Source organism: Solanum lycopersicum, chromosome 6 (assembly GCF_036512215.1).
Source record: "Solanum lycopersicum chromosome 6, SLM_r2.1".
NCBI lineage: Eukaryota > Viridiplantae > Streptophyta > Magnoliopsida > Solanales > Solanaceae > Solanum > Solanum lycopersicum.
In genome coordinates, this window is record NC_090805.1 from 4,859,278 (window position 1) to 4,879,907 (window position 20,630).

The 20,630-nt window shown below is 34.0% G+C and overlaps 1 long non-coding RNA gene across 1 annotated transcript; it reads left to right on the forward strand.

The window, feature by feature from the left end:
• The first annotated feature begins 3,234 nt into the window (after positions 1 to 3,234).
• LOC104647790 (uncharacterized) lies at positions 3,235 to 8,435 on the forward strand. The gene is made up of 3 exons (XR_741818.4): positions 3,235 to 3,371; positions 3,507 to 3,583; positions 7,198 to 8,435. It is a non-coding gene; the product is annotated as an uncharacterized lncRNA (long non-coding RNA).
• The last annotated feature ends 12,195 nt before the right edge of the window (positions 8,436 to 20,630 follow it).

Here is a 20,630-nt window from a genome sequence, read left to right on the forward strand (position 1 = left end):
CACTTTTAGAGGAATTGGGAACCCCTTAATTCACTTAAGGGCGTATTGTGTCCAGCTCGTAGGAGTTGTGAAAAGTAAGCATTGTTGATGCAGCTTTTTAGCCGAAGTTTGAATGGAGAGGCCTTGGAATGGTTCACCACCCAAGACATGAATCAATGGTCTAGTTGGAATGCTTTAACTAAAAATTTTATTGAAAGATTTGCTTATAATGTAGAAATTGTTCCAGATCGATACTCTTTGGAAAATATTAGGAAAAAATCTACCGAAATATATCATGAATATGCATAAAGGTGAAGAAAAGAGGCTGCAAGAGTTTAACCTCCCATGTATGAAAAGGAGATCATTGAAGTATTTGTGTGCATCCAAGAGCCAAAATACGATGATAGAATGATGTTGCTCGTTGGAATAAAATTTGGTGAGATGGTCAAAGTAGGTAAGACCATCAAAGATGGTCTTAAGACCGGAAAGATTGCTTGTTTGGCATCCTAAGCCGGATCTTCGGGACTATTGAGGAAGAAAAGAGAGGGTGTTTCCTTTATTTCTCATGCGTCTAATGGAAGGACAAAAAGATCAATCGGGTTTAGCTCTAGAACATCTTCACCCTCCAAAGTCTATCCCCCAGCTCCACAGAATCCCTACCCAATCTTCTAGTCTCCCAGCTCCACATTACCAAAATACCCCTCCAAACTAACAAACTCCACAATCAAATTACCAAATTCTAAACACCAACACCTCCCTGCGGAAATCCTATAAATTACCGTCAGGTACCTCTACCTCCACAAAATAACTATGAACTTTCTCGTCCAAATTTTGAAAGGAAACCTCCCAAAATTTTCACTCCTTCATTAAAATTTGGACTACGTTGTTCGAAAGATTGAAATTTGTAGGCATGTTTCATCCCATTGAACCTAAACCTATCAAAACAAAGTCTAAATTCTTTAGAGCTGATCAGATATGTGAGTAACACTCTAATAGTGCAGAACATACCACCGAAGATCGCATCAACCTGAAGCGTAAGATTCAAGACTTAATTGATCACAAGGTGGTCACCCTTTAGAATGCCTCTCCTAATGTACATAGTAATCCTCTACTAAATCATGGGGGAGATACTATTAATATGATTGAAATAGAAGAGGATTGGGGTGCAGCAAGACAATTGTCCCATCAAATCTTTACAATCTTGAGAAGGATGTAGCCTCACTAAGCATAAGCAAGAAGCCCGAGTTTGTGATAATAAAACCTCATCAAGCTTTTGTTTTGAGACCAAACAAGGGCCTTACTGAGAAAGAATTTGTGATCATGGCCCCCTTACAAGTTTTTACTTCAGTGCCAAAGAAAGGCCTTATAAGAGTTTGTGATTGAGACTACTACCGCCCATGGTATGACTATATTTGGTAGATATTACACACTAGAGGAATTGGCTCAAGGAGGAAACAAGAAAGGCCACTAGAAAAGGCCAATCAGTGAAGCTGAAGCCGATGAGTTTTGGCGAAGAATGCAACCTAAAGAGTATTCCATCATGAAACATCTGGAGAAGACAACCACTCAAATTTATGTGTGGGCATTATTAATGAGTTCACAACAACATAGGAATGATTTGTTAAAGGCTTTGAATGAGGCAGAGTCATCGGAAGCCATTGTGTTAGTTTTAGTGATGAAGAGTTGCCTCATGAAGGGGTGATGCATAACAAATCCTTGCGCATCACAATAAAGTGCCGGGACAAGATTGTGAATCTTTTTTTGATAGATGATGGATCTGGCCTTAGTATTTGTCAGTTGTCGACTCTTAAGCAATTGAATTTTGATCTTGGAAAGATTCATCAAATTAAAGTAAATGTGAGAGCTTGCGAATGGGGTCAAAGAGAAACATTGGGCGCTGTTAGATTGGGTATTGAAGTAAGACCTACATATTTCACTATCGAGTTCCAGGTGATGGACATCACCATTAGCTACAATCTTTACTCGGAAGACCTTGGATCCATATGGTTGGGGTCGTGCCCTCTACCCTCTACTAGTTGATGAAGTTGGTGTGGGACGATCACGAAGTAGTCAATCATGGTGAAAGAAGACATTCGAATGACTATGCCCGGATAGTCGAAAATGTGACTAGAGGTTCTAACTTCTATACAATAGAGATAGTGAATGCTATCGGTGATGATTTGGCTTTACATCCTCTTATGCCTTCTGGTTATAAGATGATAACCATATTGACGCTAAGAAATGGATTTGCAACTTGTTTTGGGTTGGGAAAATATTGCAAGGTATCACTGAGCCTATCCAAATTTTTCACAAAAGGTTCAAAGTTTGGCTTGGATACATCACAATAGCATATGATAAGATGGAAGCTTCTGGTAACAAGGCGATTTATTGGGAATTAGCAAAATCAGTACCTCACTTGTACCAATCTTTTCCACTGCGAGAATATGCCAATGATGATGGCCTCGGGGAGGGAATTGAGAATCTTTTTGAAGAATCTGATGATGTACTTGAGGAGATGATCGAGACATCTTTCATTCGAGATGCCAAACCAGAGGAACGAGTGCCCAATTTTACGTTCACACAGCTCATGGTTCCTTGCTCGTTTTGGTAGACAAAGACATATTTATTTTGCTTATTTAAAAAATTGGTGTTGGTGTGAAAGAGGCTTGAGAGCCACCATTTACGTTTTTTTATCTCTTTAAGTTTTAATTTCCCTCGTGAAGTGTTTTAAAAGCCAGACTGGCCTATGGTCATGGTCAAAGTTTGTACTTTTTTATATCTAAATGAAAGCCTCACATATTGCTTAAATCATTTATTCATAACTTGCAAATTTGTTTTAAATTGTTTCAATCTAACATGACTTGTTTGTGATTTCAGTAAAAATAACTTTAAACCTGCCAATATCATGTCACGTCACAAGCTGAGTAAGCAAAATGAGATAGATGAGAATGAATTCGAGGAATATGATGAAAAGACCATGGTTTCGGAACACCTCGCAGAATATATTGAAACAATTTAAGAATCAAGAGAAGCCAAACTAAGATGAGAATGAGACCGTGAACCTGGGAGAGGAAGAAATTTTTAAAGAAAACAGGATCAGTGTCCATCTCACAATAACTCAAAAAGAAGATCTCATCAGTTTGTTTAAGCAGTACATCGACGTATTTGCCTGGTCCTATGATGATATGCCCGGATTGAGCATAGATATTGTTTCTCACAAGTTTTCGATCAATCCATATTTCAGTCCGATTAAGAAGAAAACTCAAAAGTTCAAGCCAGAATTGAGTTTGAGAATCAAAAAAGAAGTTACCAAACAAATTCAGCCAAACTTGTGAAGGTTACTAATTATCCAACTTGGTTAGAGAATATTGTTCTAGTGCCCAAGAAATATGGTAATTAGATTATTTGTTGATTATAAAGATCTCAATAAAGCAGTCCCAAAGAAAATTTTATATTGCCGAATATCCACATTCTCATTGACAATTTTGCTAAGCATGAAATCTAATCATTTGTGGATTGTTTTGCAGGTTATCATTAGATTTTGATGGATGGAAAAGACGTTGAAACAACTTTCATTACACCTTGGGGTGTTTATCATTACCAGGTAATGTCATTCGGTCTTAAGAATGCTAAATCCATATACATGAGAGTCATGACAGCTATCTTTGATGACATAATCTACAAAGAGATTTAAGTGTATGTGGATGACATAATTATCAAGTCCCACGAGAGTTCAGATCACTTGACCAATTTGAGAAAGTTTTTTGATTGGATTGTCAATACAACTTGGAATTGAATCCTATTAGATGTACTTTTGGAGTATAAATTGGTAAATTATTGGGTCTCATAGTTAGTATAAGAGGCATTGGGCTTGATCCTACTTTCTTCGAACTCTAAGAAAGAAGTTATGAGTTTCCTTGGAAGATTAAACTATATTAGTCGATTCATAGATCAATCCACAGTGGTTTGCGAGCCTATCTTTAAGTTGTTGAAAAAGATGTACTAACGGTATGGAACAAAGATTGTGAAAAAGCTTTTAATACTATCAAAGATTATCTGACAAATCCACCAGTATTAGTACCTCCACAAGAAGGAAGTCTCTTGTTACTATACTTGTCATCTTAGAGAATGCATTCGGGTGTGTATTATGACAACATGATGAAACTGGGAAGAAGGAACGTATGATAAACTATCTTAGCAAGAGGTTTACTCCATATGAGGATCAGTACACTCTATTGGAAAGAACATGTTGTGCTTTCACTAGAATAGCCCAAAAGTAGAGGCATTATATGTCTTCATATACTACATGTTTTATCTCCATGATGGATCCATTGAAGTATATTTTCCAAAAAGCTATGTCAATTGAAAAACAGGCAAAACAGTAGATGCTTCTGAGCAAGTTTGACATTGTGTATGTTACTCAAAAAGCGGTAAAAGGACAAAAAATGGCCGATCATATATGCAAAAGATTAGTTGATGAAGAATATGAACCGCTCAAAACATATTTCCCCAACGAAGATGTGTTGTTCATAGGAAAAAATAGTTCTGAGTCATACCCTGGATGGAGGGTATTCTTTGATGGAGCAGTAAATTATAATGGATCTGGAATTGGAGCGGTTTTAATATCGAAATCTGGTTAACATTACCTCGTTGCGGATAAACTTCGATTTCATTGCACCAATAATATGGCAGAGTACGAGGCTTGCAATCTTGACATAATGTTAGCTATTGAAATGAATGTCCAAAAGTTGCTGGAAATTGGAGATTCAGACTTGTTATTTCACTAGATTCAAGGGGAATGGGCCTTGAAAAATCCAAAGATTGTGCAAAAGATTTTGAAAGTAGAGTTTATGCACAATCCAAGGTTGCAAAATGAATTTGTCGACGCTCTTGCCACTATTTTCTCAATGATCAAGAATCCAGATCAGAATTACATTAATCCTTGAGATAGATTTAAAGGAACAACCCGCTCATTGCTCGCATGTCGAAGCATAACCAGACATAAAGACTTGGTATTATGATATAAAGAAGTACCCGGAGACTTGAATTTATCAAGAAGATGCGACATCCCATCAAAAGAAGGCACTATGTTGATTGGCGAACAATTTCTTTCCAAGTGTGGGAAATCCTTTATAGAAGGACTCCAGATTTAGGACTCCTTAGGTATGTAGATTCCATGGAGGATACAAGACTTCTTGAGGAAGTACATGCTAGAGTTATGGACCTCATATGAATGGGCTTCCTTGGCAAACAAGATCCTCCGAGCTGGTTATTTTTTAATACTATGGAGCACGATTATTGTAGATTTGTGCAAAAGTATCATAAATGTCAAGTACATGGTGATTTGATTCGAGTACCTCCTCAAGAACTTAACGCTATGGGATCACCTTGGCCATTCGTGGCATGGGGAATGGATGTCATTGGCCAATTGAGCAAGCCGCCTCTAATGGACATAGATTTATTTTGGTTTCCATTGATTAGTTCACCAAGTTGGTGGAAGCAAATTCTTATAAATCTGTGATGAAAAAGGTAGTAGTTGATTTCGTTCTTAACAACTTGATATGTCGATTGGAATACCTGATTCCATTATCACAGACAATGGTGCAAACCTCAACAGTCATTTGATGAAGATATACGTTAGAAATTCAAGATTACTCACTGAAACTCAACTACTTATCATCCTAAAATGAATGGAGCCATAGAAGCTGCCAATAAGAACATTAAAAAGATTTTGAGAAAGATTATTGATAATCACAAAGGTTGTCATGACATGTTACCATATGCTTTGTTGGGATACCGAACAACTATTAGAACATCAATCGGAGCAACTCCATACTTGCTAGTATATGGGATAGAAGTAGTGATACCTGTTGAAGTTGAAATACCTTCATTGAGAATCATTCAAGAAGCCGGACTGACCAATGTTGATTGGGTTCGTAATCGGGTTGAATATTTAGCTTGAATTGATGAAAAGAGGATGATCGTTGTTTATCATGGCCAATTATATCAAAAAAGAATGATTCATGCTTTCAACAAAATAGTGAGATCTCTAACATTTAAAGAAGGACAATTGGTCCTCAAACACATATTCCCCCATCAAGATGAGTATAAGGGGAAATTTGTACTAAATTGGCAAGGACCGTACATAGTTCGTAAAGTGTTATCTGGAGGTGCCTTGAGCCTATCAGAGATGGATGGCCAGGACTGGCCAAAAGCAATCAACTCAGATGCTGTCAAGAGATACTACGTCTGAAGATTAGTTTCTCTCTCATCACTTCCCTTGTAGTCGTTTCATTTGCTTGTAATTGCTTATACCAAGTTTTTATATCCTTGTATTAAACTACGTTTGACCTGAATTCTCAAAATGAGATATGTAAGCGGCATATGTTGGCCTCGGTCATTTTCTTATTAAAATTTCCTATTTCTTTTATTCTCAAAAGGGGAACTACGTTTGACTTGATTCTTGCCTCAATGGGCTATGTAGGCGCCACAACGACTCGATCATACACCCATAAAATTTCCATTTCTCTTTATAATTAAAATTGGGCAGAATTTTTGAGAGGTTCTCAAAAATTTTAAAGATACTTTGTCAGCAAGACAAGATTGGGCATGCATTAGGAAAATGCAATTGGCAGAATTTTTAGAAGATCTCAAAAATTCCGCAAGTCTTCCTACCAAGATTTGAGGAATGACAAGACATTTCACTAGGGCAAAATTTTTGAGAAGATCCCAAAAATTTCCAAGTGTTCCTACTAAAGACTTGAGGAATTCCAAGACATTTCACTGGGGAAGAATTTTTGAGAAGATCTCAAAAATTCTATCAAGTACTGTCAGAAGTTCAGAGTTAATCACAAGTAGTCTTCAGCGTGATTAGAAACTCGTGAACCTCAATATCTCTGAAATTTGAAGTCAAACTTCATATTTCAACTTAAAAGGACTTTGTGGATATACGAAATTTGAACCGAAGTGTTCACTTAAGCTTTAAAGTGACATGACACTTGACAGTCACCATCATTAAATTACTTTTCAAAAATTTATTTTTCTTAAAACTTTAGACATATATCAAATATGTTGTAGAAAATATAGGTCTATCTTACGTCTACCAAGAAGCGCGGAGCTAAAAGCAATCAACCAAGGATAGCAGAAGGAAGAGCCCGCAATCAAAGAAGTCAACACATATTAGTTCATTTAAAACTAATAAATTTTATGTGGATGTAGGTTTGCAAGGATATCAAGAGATCATCATATTCAACAAATATGGAAAGGTCTGAAGAGAAAAAGCATCCGAGACTAAAATTTTCTTTATGCAGGAAAAGACATTGATATTCCTGCGATAAAAGGTAGTTAACTTAGTGTTTTAAATGAAAATTTCTTGTTCATATTTCTCAACAAAAATAGTAGCCACAAAGAATATACAAGTGGTCAAGAAAAATAGGTGAAATCATCAAGAGGATGACACTTCAAGATGTACAAATGAGTGTGATAACGTCATATTGCATTTTCTAGCGTCAAAGACATATGAAGGGCACACATAAGATATATCAAATATCGGAGAGAATTTGAAGTGCAGCTTGCCAAAATATTCATTATCACGTTAAAGCTGGAAGAGGCCAACATTGAAGGATATTTGTAAGTCACATCGATACCAAACACGACGATGTGCAATTTCAAAAGGGTCATCAACATTATATTATCAAAAGTGGTAATGTCATTTCCAAGAGGGCCATCAACATTGTATTTTCGAACGTGGTAAGATCATATCAAAGGTGATAATATCATTGCCGAGAGGGTCATCCATATTATTTTTTCAAAGTAGAATATATCATTATCGTGAGGGTTATCATCTACAAATGTCGAGAGAGCCATTATATATTCAAAATTCTAAGAGGGTCATTGCATCTTCAAATGCCAAGACGGATATTGCATATTCCATCGCTAAGAAGGTCATCATCTACAAATATCAAGAGGATTATTACGTCTTCAAATGGCAAGAGGGCCATTACATATTCCATTGCCAAGAAGGACATCATCTACAAACGCCGAGAGGACCATTACATCCTCAAATGCCAAGAGGCCATTACATATTCCATTACCCAGATGGCCATCATCTACGAACGCCGAGAGGACCATCATTTCAACCCGCTGAAAGGCCATTGCATATACAAACCACTGAGAAGGCCATCATATCCAAACCGCAAAGAGAGTCATTGCATATTCAAACTTCCAAGAGGGGCATTACATCTTCAAAATGATTAGAGAGACATTATATTCAAACCATCAAAAGAATCATCAACATATTGCATTAAGTTTATTTTACTGCTTCGATGTTAAAAAAAGAGTAATGTGAAGAATCATGTCACTTATATGATACATAAACTTTATTTGCCTTACGTCATACTAAAGAAGTTGACGTTAAACATTCAAGGAGAGCAATTAATTGCTAACATGGTAAAGTACGCCATCTCTCCATTTGAATTACATTTTTTACACTAATGAGTTTTATCTCAATCTTTGTCGAGATCAACCAAGAGGATGAATTCTCAAATCCAACCACAGTTGTGGACGACATCAAATAGGATGTAGCACAGCGTCGAACTTTTTTCTCAACATCGTACTGGGACAAAGTCCAAAGGGGAGTATCAAACTCTTAGGACGCGAGCTGAGGAGCAATTTCCACCACAACCAAACCATACCCCTATCAAAGGCATGTGGGTTTTCTTTGAGTTTATCAGTCTCAATTTCGCATACGAAAACTTCACTCTTATCGGAAGAAACTTTCCAATCTGAGTGATAGTGCACCAAGAGCTTTGGAAATTATGTCTGTGTAAGTTCTTAATTATGGGTGTGAAGTGCACCATATTCATGGCTAAGAGGTTGCAAACCCCTTTTTCATACTCGATTTATTTGTCACTCTTCCCAACCCAAAGGTTATCATGCATACTAGATCTTCTTTTCAATCGATTGAGTCAAACAACAAACATCCTAATTCTTAAGGTTTAAGGATATGTAGGCGAATTCAACATTGAAAACTTGGTTGTATTCCAACTTCCTCTCTCAAATATTATTCTTGAGCTTTTAAGTTTCTTCATAATTCGATATCAGGATAATTTTTGAATTCTTTCATAACTGTGTGTCTTATCAAGCGTATCGAACTACAAGTGACTGAATCCCCATTAGCTTGAGAGATGTAGAAAACTCGATTTTGGGGTTCAGTCATAATTCATAAAGTCCGTACCAAAATCTCTTTCCTAAAGATGAAATGAGTTCAATCAAAACTGAATTCGTCAATCCTCTTTGTCCAAGTTCTCTTTCATCGACCCGTCCAAAGAAGGGGGCAGTTGTGACACTCAATTTTGACCCTATGCAATTAGAGTTAACTATTGAGCTTCTTCAATTTCAAACAATTTGAAATAATCGTCTTTGAAATATATATATATATATATATATTGTAAGATCTCTTTCTAATTAGTTTCGGTTAGTTCTTCAGAAATAATTATATAATTATACATATTGTCTTATATAATTTTCATCTTTTATATAAATATTTAATAAATATCTAAAAATGAACGTTCACTATAAATACGTATTTATTATCTTTAAATTAGTGAATTTTATAATTTTGTATTTTAAGTATGAACTTTAGGTCTTGATAATTATTTTGTATTGTTTGAATTAAGAATCTCAAACAATTAATTGATAAGTATTCATCTTATTTTTTAAGCAAAATTAATAATCGGACTCAATTTAGCTATATAAAAGTTAAATTTGATTAGAAAAATAATAAAAGTGGCCAAATTTCCAGCCTTCACGCGTGCTTTTTCTCAATTTTTCTCCTCCAAAACACAAAGTTAACACAAATAATCCTAATTTCTTCATCCAACTACACTATCCACCACCATTGACAATCTCACTCATATTTCAAAGATTACAAACCACTGACCCAAATTGTTGACTTAAGGTTAGATAAATCTCACCAATCTAATCCGAATCGAAAGATATCACATCGAATTCGAATTTTTAGGGGTATGTTTTCCTCTCACTCATTTTCTCCTCCATTCTTTCCAATCAACTCTTATCTCCCGCTAAAACGACTATTTGAATTCAAGTCTTTACAATCTCCCTCATATTTTCAAAGATTACAAACCAATTGTTGACTTAAGGTTAGATAAATATCACCATAATCTAATCTGAATCGGAAGATATCACATCGAATTCAGATTTTTAAGGGTATGTTTTTCTCTCACTCATTTTCTCCTTCATTCTTTTCAATCAATCTCTCATCTCCCGCTAAAATGACTATTTGAATTCAAGTATTTGTTTTTGCTATAAATATATGGTATGATGTCATTTAGAGGGGGGACTGGAGACAAAAAAAACAGAGGGAAAAAATGAAGTTGAATAAGAAAAAATTGAGTTGAAAAAAAAGTACAAGTCTTAAGAGTGGAGAGGGGAGAAGTTTGAGACAAGAGATTTTTACATTCTAATAGATAGAAGTTTATTTTTTTAAATCGAGAGGACGAAAAATCGGAACTTTTTTCTCTCTCTTCTAGCTCAAGTTAATGTAGCAGTGGTGTAAAGGCTTCACGGTCAAGCTCGTTGTCTTGTACTCTTTTCCTTTGTATACATGACATAATGAGTTCATTCATGGACTCCCAAGTCTCTCATTGTAACCTATCGGGCTCCTTAGTTCAATACATCTCCTTTGAGCCAGCCTCCTCAATGTTCGAAGAAATTGGAAAGTGACATAGTTCTCTGAAAGCTGAAAAATAGGCTATATACATTAAATATACACTGATATACAACAAGTCTGTACAAAAATTTTTTTGGTTAAAATCCAAAAATTCCAGCAAAATTGGCCTAAAAAGGAGGCCCAAATTCAACTTCTTCCCCTTGCTCTTAATTGTGATTATTTATTATTTTGTTTATTAGCTCTAACTTTAGAATTAATATTCCCTCAAAAGATGAATTATATTCTTTATGTTAGTAAAATCTTTTATCAAGTCGCATACTGTATTTGAAAATCTTTGGTCAATTTTTTTTATTCTACAATTAATTAAATTGTTTTAATACTTTAGTTAACTAAAATTGGTTCAAATTATTATTTTAAAAATTATTAAATAAATTTTAATCAACCTAATTTCGTAAAAAATTCTACAATTTAATTCAAATATTTCAATTAATATGCTCCTTAGAAATTAAAAATTATTCTCTGTTTAATTATTTAAACCATTTTCTAAAAGTTAGTCAAAATATATTTAACCTAAGTCGTTAGATAACCGCACGTTAGCGGCTACTTTAAGTGTTGATACCTGGTCATAATAGAAATAAGAACCTCTTACCCATTTTCTCTAAAATTTAAAGGTTTATTTGTTAGAATTTTTTTAAATTAAGTTTTTTTAATTTCTTTAAAAAAAATTAAGTGGCAACTCTTTTCTAAGTATTTTTTAAAAAAAATAAAAATTTATACTTAGAACATTTGAAAAGAGTGATTTTATTAAAGATAGTAAAATTGGGGCATAACATGCTTACCTTATTTGGAAGTTTGAGTATTTTCTTTATCTGCTTATATTTGGTAAAACAAATAATTTTGTGTTGATTTTTACTCTATTTATTTAAGGAAGTTAGTGCTGTAAATTAATCACATCCCTTAATAATAGTTGGGTGGATTCTCGGGTGATTGATGAAATTTTTTTATTTGATTTGTTGAAAAAAATATCTTCCTACCGATTCTTACTTCTTTATTTTGGTAATTGTGACTTGTTTAATATTCATTGTTAAGGAAATAGAATTTCCATTATTTTGCTTAGTTATTCTATTTCTTTTATGACGGTGGTCTCTTGACTATATAAACAAGACCCTTCACTTTCTCCCATTCATTCGCTATCACATTCTCTCATTGCTTATACTTGAATACTAATAATATATTGCTCTCTAGTCTTAAAATAATTAAGATTTCGATAAACATTCAAGTGTTTTCTTTGTTATTTTTATTGTGTTCTGATCAAAAGTTGGATTATGTTGTCTCCATTAATCTTTTCTGCTTAACTGGTTTGTGTTCTTATTTAGCATTTATATTAGTCTTGCATTCATATTTATATGAGTTTATGGTGATATAGGAATCATCCAAATTAGTATTCTTATCCTTTCTCTTGATGTGTGATCTTACATGTTGATACTCGTGTTTGGTTGTGAATAATATTATGTTTCTATCTATGTAGTTGTGATCTTTTCTTCATAATTTTGGCTTTAGAAGGTTTGAACTTAAAGTTCAAGACATTGAAGAGTCTCCTAAGAATAGGATTTCAGACGAAGCTATCTTTGTTTAATAGTTTATTTTTATTGTATTATATCGTTACCTATTTTGTCATTTTGTAATAGATTTGGGAAATCACCTTAGGGGGGTTAGGGGGGGGGGGTGAATATATGTGCTAACCGTTTTTTGCTTCCTCTTTATTTATTTGTGTGCGGATGTGCTTAGACTAATTAATTATTTTGAACATTATCTAAAACAAACTGTGTGCTTCTAAATGTAGTCACTAAGTTTTCGACCCAACATAATTAATCACTGCTTAAGCTTGTTCAATTATAGTCTAAATATTTTAACTGCCCATCCAATTTTCTTATTTGATTTATATGATCGCCTTTTAAACTTAAATAATAATAAATAATGATGTTGCTGCTCTTTGTCTCACTTGCTCAACCAATTTCCTTTTAATATAATATATGAATATTGTTATAATTTGTTTCGTCATCTTTAGATGTCGTGCCTATAAGGTTTAAGTTTTTTATATGTATATACCATTTGAGTATAGAAATCATGCCTATAGGATTCAATAACTAAGTTAGATATGTTAACTAATGTGATCTTTAATAATTCATTATCTTAATCATCTTGTTATGCTATAGAACTCATGCGTATAGAATTTCAAATAGATATAGTTTGCAATTGGTTTAGAAATCATGTTCATACGCCGTCTTATAATTTGCAGCTCGTTATAGTTAAATAAAATCAACTAATGTGACTATCTTATGTATACTTATGAGAAGAATCAGCATAGTAATACCTCTTGACTTAAATTAGAACTGTTTTAAGATCCGCTTCTCGTAAAATCTGCTTCATAATATATGAATTTCTGCATCTAATAAAATTTATGGCCAAAAAATATTTCTGCATTAATAATAATCTTTTTTCTAAATTAAATTTCTGCATTTTAATTATTTTATACTAAAAAATATTTTTCAGCATTAATAACCAATTTGTTACTATTCTAAAAAATAATTTTCTGCATTAATCATAAATCTGTTACTGTTTTAAAAAATAATTTTTCCTATCAATAATAAATCTGCTCTAAAAATAGTTTTTTTCTGCATGCTACTTTAAAATAAACTCTACATAATAGTCTAATCTACTATTACATTAACATGCCATTTTCTACGTAATCCCCACCCTTGTTTTTGCTATCCTAATAAAGTTTGTATGAGTATTAGCTTTAGCACTATGAATAATTGTCTTGTCACTTCTAATGAGCTGATAAATATTTTCAGTATGCTTCATTAATAAAATCTATGTCCATGTTATAATTTTTGTCCTCTCGTAATTAAATTTACTATTATAATTTAGTATATTTGTATGTTCACACACTAGCATGAAATCCATTTCACAAATATGTGTGTGATAACATGTTTATTAAAATGTATAGGCGAAGTTGAGATATTACGTGTAAAATATTGTCCAAATATTTTTCTTTTTGTTTGGTGTCTAGCTGGGCCTTATATTTTATTTTGTCTAAACCACCCTACTAGTAATCTAATGTCTCTTGGACCTTAAGCGGGGACGATAAGCACTATTTTAGGATGAAATGGATTGAATGGTGGGGTAGGGGTAGTTGGCCCTCGAAGATGATGACATCCACCCAGGCTTTAAAAGACAAACCTTGATTTTGTCTGTCCCTACACGGAAGCCTATCAGGAAAAAAAAAGAACTCGAATTCTGATCCAAAAAGTCTCTCTTAGAGTCTCCCTTTCCTTTTATCCTTTTATTTATTTGTTTTAATTATATTTATTCGGGGTAGCTTAAAATACAATAATAAAATGGTTTGCTTAGATAATTGTGCAATTTATGTCTCCTCGCTTTTCTCTTTATTAATTGCTTGACATTTGTTATGTTTATTATTGATTCACCTAGTTTGACATGATTAATTAATTTAATAAAAGTGATCTTAATTGTTTAAAATTACTATCATCTAGGCTTACATGTTTAACTGATTGATAAAAAATAATAATGTTACTCTAATTGTTTAATATTTTTATCACTTAGTCTCGCGTGCTTCAATAATTAATTAACATAATAATGTGATCTTAATCATTTATTATTATATTATCACATAGCCTCACATGCTCAATTTATTAATTAAAAGGGATAATGCCCAAGTACCCCTCAACCTATGCCCGAAATCTCAGAGACACACTTATACTATACTAAGGTCCTATTACCTCCCTGAACTTATTTGATTAATAATTTTTTACCCCTTTTTAGCTTACGTGGCACTATTTTGTGGGTCCAACGATAGTTGACTTTTTTTTTCAAACTAGTGCCATGTAGGCTAAAAAGGGGTAGAAAATTACATATAAAATAAGTTCAGGGGGGTGATAGGACCTTAGTATAGTATAAGTGTGTCTCTGGGATTTCGGGCATAGGGTGAGGGGGTACTTGGGTATTTTCCCTAATTAAAATAATAAAAATAGCTTTGATTGTTTAATATTACGTTATCACATAGTTTTGCATGATTAACTAACTGATTAAATAATTATGTGATTTTAGTTATGTAATGACGGTTATAACCTAGTTAGCATGTTAATTAAATAAATAATAAATGAAGTGACCTTATTTGCTACTTTTAACCCCCACATAAATTGCATGAGACATGGCCGAGACCCACATTTGTGGACTTCGAGGGATGCCTAACACTTTTCCCTCGAGGTAATTTTGACTCTTACCCTGATCTCTAGCTCGTTGACCTAAGTTAGACTTAGTTATGTTAGATAGATGTCCTAATGCGTCTTAATTTGTTAGGTGGCGACTCTTCAAAACCCGAATCCCAAAAGAGTTTTTAGGACGTCATCAAAACCCGTTTTGCAGAAAATATGAGGCGCGACATATTAGCAAATGGATTTAAGAATGATGAAAGTGATAAATGTGTTCACATTAAAATCACAAGGTCATTGTTTGTATGTATATTGGTGATATATTGATCATCAATAGAGACACTAATGATATAAATGTTACTAGACATATGCTAGAAACCAAGTTTGGAATGAAATATTTTGGAGTTGTTGATGCGATCTTAGGTATAAGAATCGTTAGAACTCCATCAAGTTTTGCATTTTCACGGTCTCATTGCATTGAAAAGGTACTGACAAGTTCAAATATTTGGATGTCAAATGTGATCTTTGCATTTCAAAAGAGTTAAAGCGAAAGTGACTCACAATTGGATTGTGCTACAGTATTGGGAAGTATGATGTATATCATGAAGTGTGTGCGATCAGATATAACATTTGCTATTAATGAACTGAGTTGGTTCACAAGTGATCTTAATCAAACTCATTAAATGACAATAAAAAGAGTTTTGGAGTATTTAAGAAATACTTAAAAGTATGTTTTACATTATAACAGTATTGAAAGGATATAGTGATGCATATTGGATCACCGGACAAATGAAGTAAAACCCACGAGTGGATATGTATTTACTCTTGGTAGAGGAGCAGTCTCTTGGAAATATTTCAAAAGAGTCGCTAGCTCTACAATGATCTTTGAAGTAGGTGCTCAAGATAATGTCGGTGAATAAGTTGAAAGTGTGACATTCCGAGAGCACACCTTAGAGGTTAGGGTCAATCTCGACTCATGACACGATGTACTTGACCTATCAGAGGTCTTGTACAAGCCCTTTTGTATCGTTCATCGTATATATACATATGAAAAGTAGTGCGCAATTAAAACTTTTCACAACATTCTAATAGTCTTTAAAAATCACTTTCATATAAAACTCATAGGAAATACTATGTCTCATTTCATCAAATCCTCAACACGAGAGTACTTGGGACACGACCCATACAATAGAAATATAGCACTAGTAAGTCTATTTCAATACTTCAATAAAAGAATCCAGAGACATCTATGTCCTCGAGTCAAATGAGGACATACTTCAACTTGCTTGAAAGATCCTATAATCCAAGTTTCGCTCCCAAAAGCACCTTCACCTATGAATCACTTTAGAGATAGATAAAAGCATGGAACTAAAACAACCACATGTAATAAGTATGACTCAAAACATAAAATCATGAAAATGGAAATTTATTGGAAATATGTTCTTTTTGATTAAAATATCATAGCATAAGCATAATAACAACATTTAACACCTTAGAAACACATAATATAACACTTAAGCAATTTATCACATGTTTGAAGAAACATTACAGTAAGTTAATTCACTGTTACAGTGAAGTTCCTCAACTTCACATTGGACACTTCCTAACATGAAATCTTCTCACTAAAATCTATCCTAAGATTCACTTAAGTAAGACAAAGAGAGACCACTCATACACCCTCTCTAGGCACACCTAAATGATCCTTAAGACCACCTATAATGAGATATACACACTTACAATACACTGAACACATGAATATGAGATCATCCTACCAAAGTTGATTCTAAGGATCACTTGAGTGAGTTGTGAAGTGACCGCTCATACAATCCCTTCATACATACTTAAGAGATCCTTTAGATTACCTAGAATAAGATAATTCTAACTTAATAAAAGAACATACATGTAATATGACATTCGCCTTCCAAAGGTTATCAAAAGACTTACTCAAGTAATTCAAGAAGAGAATGTACATTCTTGACCTCTTCAAGATTACCTGAATAATCCTTAAGACTATCTAAGTTTGGATCATGCCTATTTAATCAACCATCTTTCCTAACTAGAGACATTATTAAGACTTATCTAGGTAAGATACGAAGTGACCATTCATATGCCCCATTCACACCTTAACTAGACAACCCTTAACTACTCTAGGTAAGTACTTATTAATTTAACATGCTTTTCTAACAAGTCATTACATTAATTAGTTTATTTAATAGACATTCATCACATGAGGACATTCAATTAATGGTCTTGGAGAAGACCTAGGACTCTCACTAACATCTTCAAAGCCTATTGTGCAATGTCTAGATAGCGTCCAATACTACCACCTAAACTTCATAGAACTTCTCCAATACTAGTAGGTATCTCATATGATGAGAATAAGCAATAATCGACATAGACCATGGTAGCTAAACATGGAATCCGGAGTTGTAACCTACTCCAACGGAGGGTGTTCTACTTGCCAATGGTAGAACTTGGACACAACCCATGTAGGCACATGGTTAAGGAATATAAAGGGTTCCTTTAAACTCTAGCCTCACTCTTAAATAGAGCTACTTCCCTCACCATACTCACTCAGTGCTAGACTTTGTTCTCATAGAGTAATTCACATCAAAGATTACATGAAGAGGTTCCATATCTAGTTCATAACCCAATCACATTCACCATACCAAACACCCTAGTCCTGCCTTTAAATGGAGAAGAAAATAGCTTAATGACTTTCCTAAGGATGATTTCATGTTGTTCTATCCAACCAACCTTAAGTCCACCATTCATACGAGAAGAATACAAGTACAACTTTCGACTTCAAGGATCATAACCTTACCACTAAGTTGAAGGTTTCACATAAAGGACCTTCTTAGCATCATTCAAGGTCTCATGTCATTCATTCATACAAGACTAAGAGGCTTTAGCATCCTAAGTCAAGACATATCATATTCACATTCACATTCATACATGTATTAAGTAAGGGACACAAGTCTACCACACAAGACACATCAATACTTCACTTTAGCACATATTGCATATCATTCTAGAAGAACATAGGAATAACCATTATTATCAATAAGTCACCCTATACACTACTACAAGATCATAAATATAACCATCATAGACACATATATTCAAGTAGGAAGAATCGTGTATCAACTCTTAGACTACACACACATAAGGACATAGTCATAGTCTAACATGATCACCTAACAACAATAGAAGAACACATACTTTCACCTTAATCACAAGTAGATGAATATAATCATACTTAGCATAAATAATTACCCAAATCATCATAATATATCACGTAGTTGCCGACAAGGCCATGATCATCATAATTCATAAAGTAACGCCGACGAGGCCACATCATTCACAAGTAAAGCACATAGCACCACCACCATTAGTGGACCATGCCAATCACAACATAATTCAAGAGATACATTACATAAAAGAAGGAGAATTAGGGAAGCGTACCACCAATCCACTCTCACCACTTCAATCCATAGCTAAATCATCTAATTCACTACCAAAAGTCCTTACCCATGACCATGATCATCAATTCAATATGAAAATCATAATAGTCAATGAAACTAGGTAAATTCAATATACATTTATCAATCTAAGACAACCTAGTCATCAACTCAATACAATTCTTACATCATTCAATAGCCTATAGAAAACTACACTAGAATTCATAAGCATTAAGACAAATTCAAGTCAACCACAAAGTAGTCAAAAACTAAGGTTCATGGATTTCATGGGTTCATAGATTAATTATGTTAAAATCATCTAATAAAAATTTTTAATCAATATACATTGATTTAAAACCTTTAATGCAAGAATCCATGGATAGATCATAAAATCGGACAAGTTCATCTTTAGAAAACTTTAGAATCTCTTTGAATTTTGGGATCCTTGATGAATATAGTTTCAAGGATAAAAAATCATACATCAATGATGTTAATCCACTAAATTGATGAATAATCACCACTCAAATCTCCAATCCAAGCTCTTCCTTGAGTTTTGGCTTCAATGGAGTTTTAGAGAATTTCTAGAGATTTTGGGGTTTTGATTTGGAAGAATGAATTTATATAGGTATTTAGGACTTATATATCAACTTAAAATACCTAAAATATCCCAAAGTAACCACCCAAACCATTATTTCGACGTAGGGTAAATTCACCTTCAACTTAATAGTGAACCGGCAAAATTGTAGGGCTATCAACGACTAGTCCATCAAAAGACCGTCTCCCCAGCAACGGACCGTCCTGCTGGTCTGTAGTTTGCGTCAGAGAATTTTCCTTGTATGAAAATCCTCCCACGCCTATGTTTCAACCTACACCCCTCACCTACGGGTTGGCGATTGACCTACTAGTCGTCGATTGCCATTGTAGGTTGGGCTGGTTTTGACAGTTTTGGCTCAAAGGTTCCTCCCTCAAGGACTCTTGGTTGGTCCTTGGGGATGTCTTCCCTAACGTTTCCAACCCGAATATGTTCGTATACGAGTTTAGTACCTCCCACATCAATTTCATCCAAAACGAACACACAAAATTTGATGAAACATGCCAAGACACACAAGGTCGTTTCAAGGCAAACCTTTCAAACGTTATGAACGTTCTTGGACGTTTGATCTCCAAACTTCATGAAACTGACACACTGCCTATAAACACTATAATAACTCATATAAGGACCTTATAATCTCATAAACACATAAAACACACTTGAAGCACATAGGTGACTAGTCGGCGAACGTCTTAGTCGTCCCTTGACGTTTAACTTTCAATTCACCTAATACTTTAGACACTTCCTCAATACCACATTATAAGTCAATTTAGGACCTTAGATCCTCATGAAAAACATTTTAGGCTCTAGTTTCACCTATGTCGTGTTAGAGGTATTACAGAAAGACTCTGAAATTTCTTGATATATATTTTTTGTTGTCTCAAACCACTGACGTTAGTACAAATATACTTTGATAGTCAAGATGCAATAAATAGGGCATGAAGCATGATGTATATAGCAGAAAAACTCATCATATAGGACATATACATGATACCGTTATAAAACTACTCTCTAGTGGAATTATCATAATTTACTATGTAAAGTCACAGGATAATGTGTCGAATCCACTTACAAAAAGGCCTAACTAGAGAGAAAGTGTAAAGATCATCTGAGGGACTGGGTTTACGGCTTAGATTGGAGAACCTAAGAGCTAGATTCAATGAGAACAACAAAGTTTTGACTGACGGTTTTACATTGTCAACCAACTCAATCCATTCTCATAATGAAGAAAATGATCATGAACAAGGATACAACATTAAGGCTTTTTAATTAGTTAATAAAGCTTAATGGTTTTAATAATTTACTAAGTGTGGCAGAGTTGATCAAATAGTGTATCTACGTGATAACATGGTTAGAAATCACCTATGTGAGTGTGAAGTGTAAGTCTCTTCAAAGAAGATGATTGTCAAAAGCTCATCTCTCTATACACTCATGAAACAAGAAGGTGTTCATGGCAGAAAAGAACACAACCGTAAGAACCATAAACGGTAAAGGTTTAATTGTGTGAAATATGGTTGTCTAGGTATACACCAAAGCTCGATGGTTCAAAGATATCGCATCTACCGATTGATCGAGTATATTCGACATATGTTCAATACGGAAAGTCCAAGGGAAACCTAGTTATTGAGATGCAATTAATTCTTACTTTTAAGTACACATACTTGTCCGTTTCT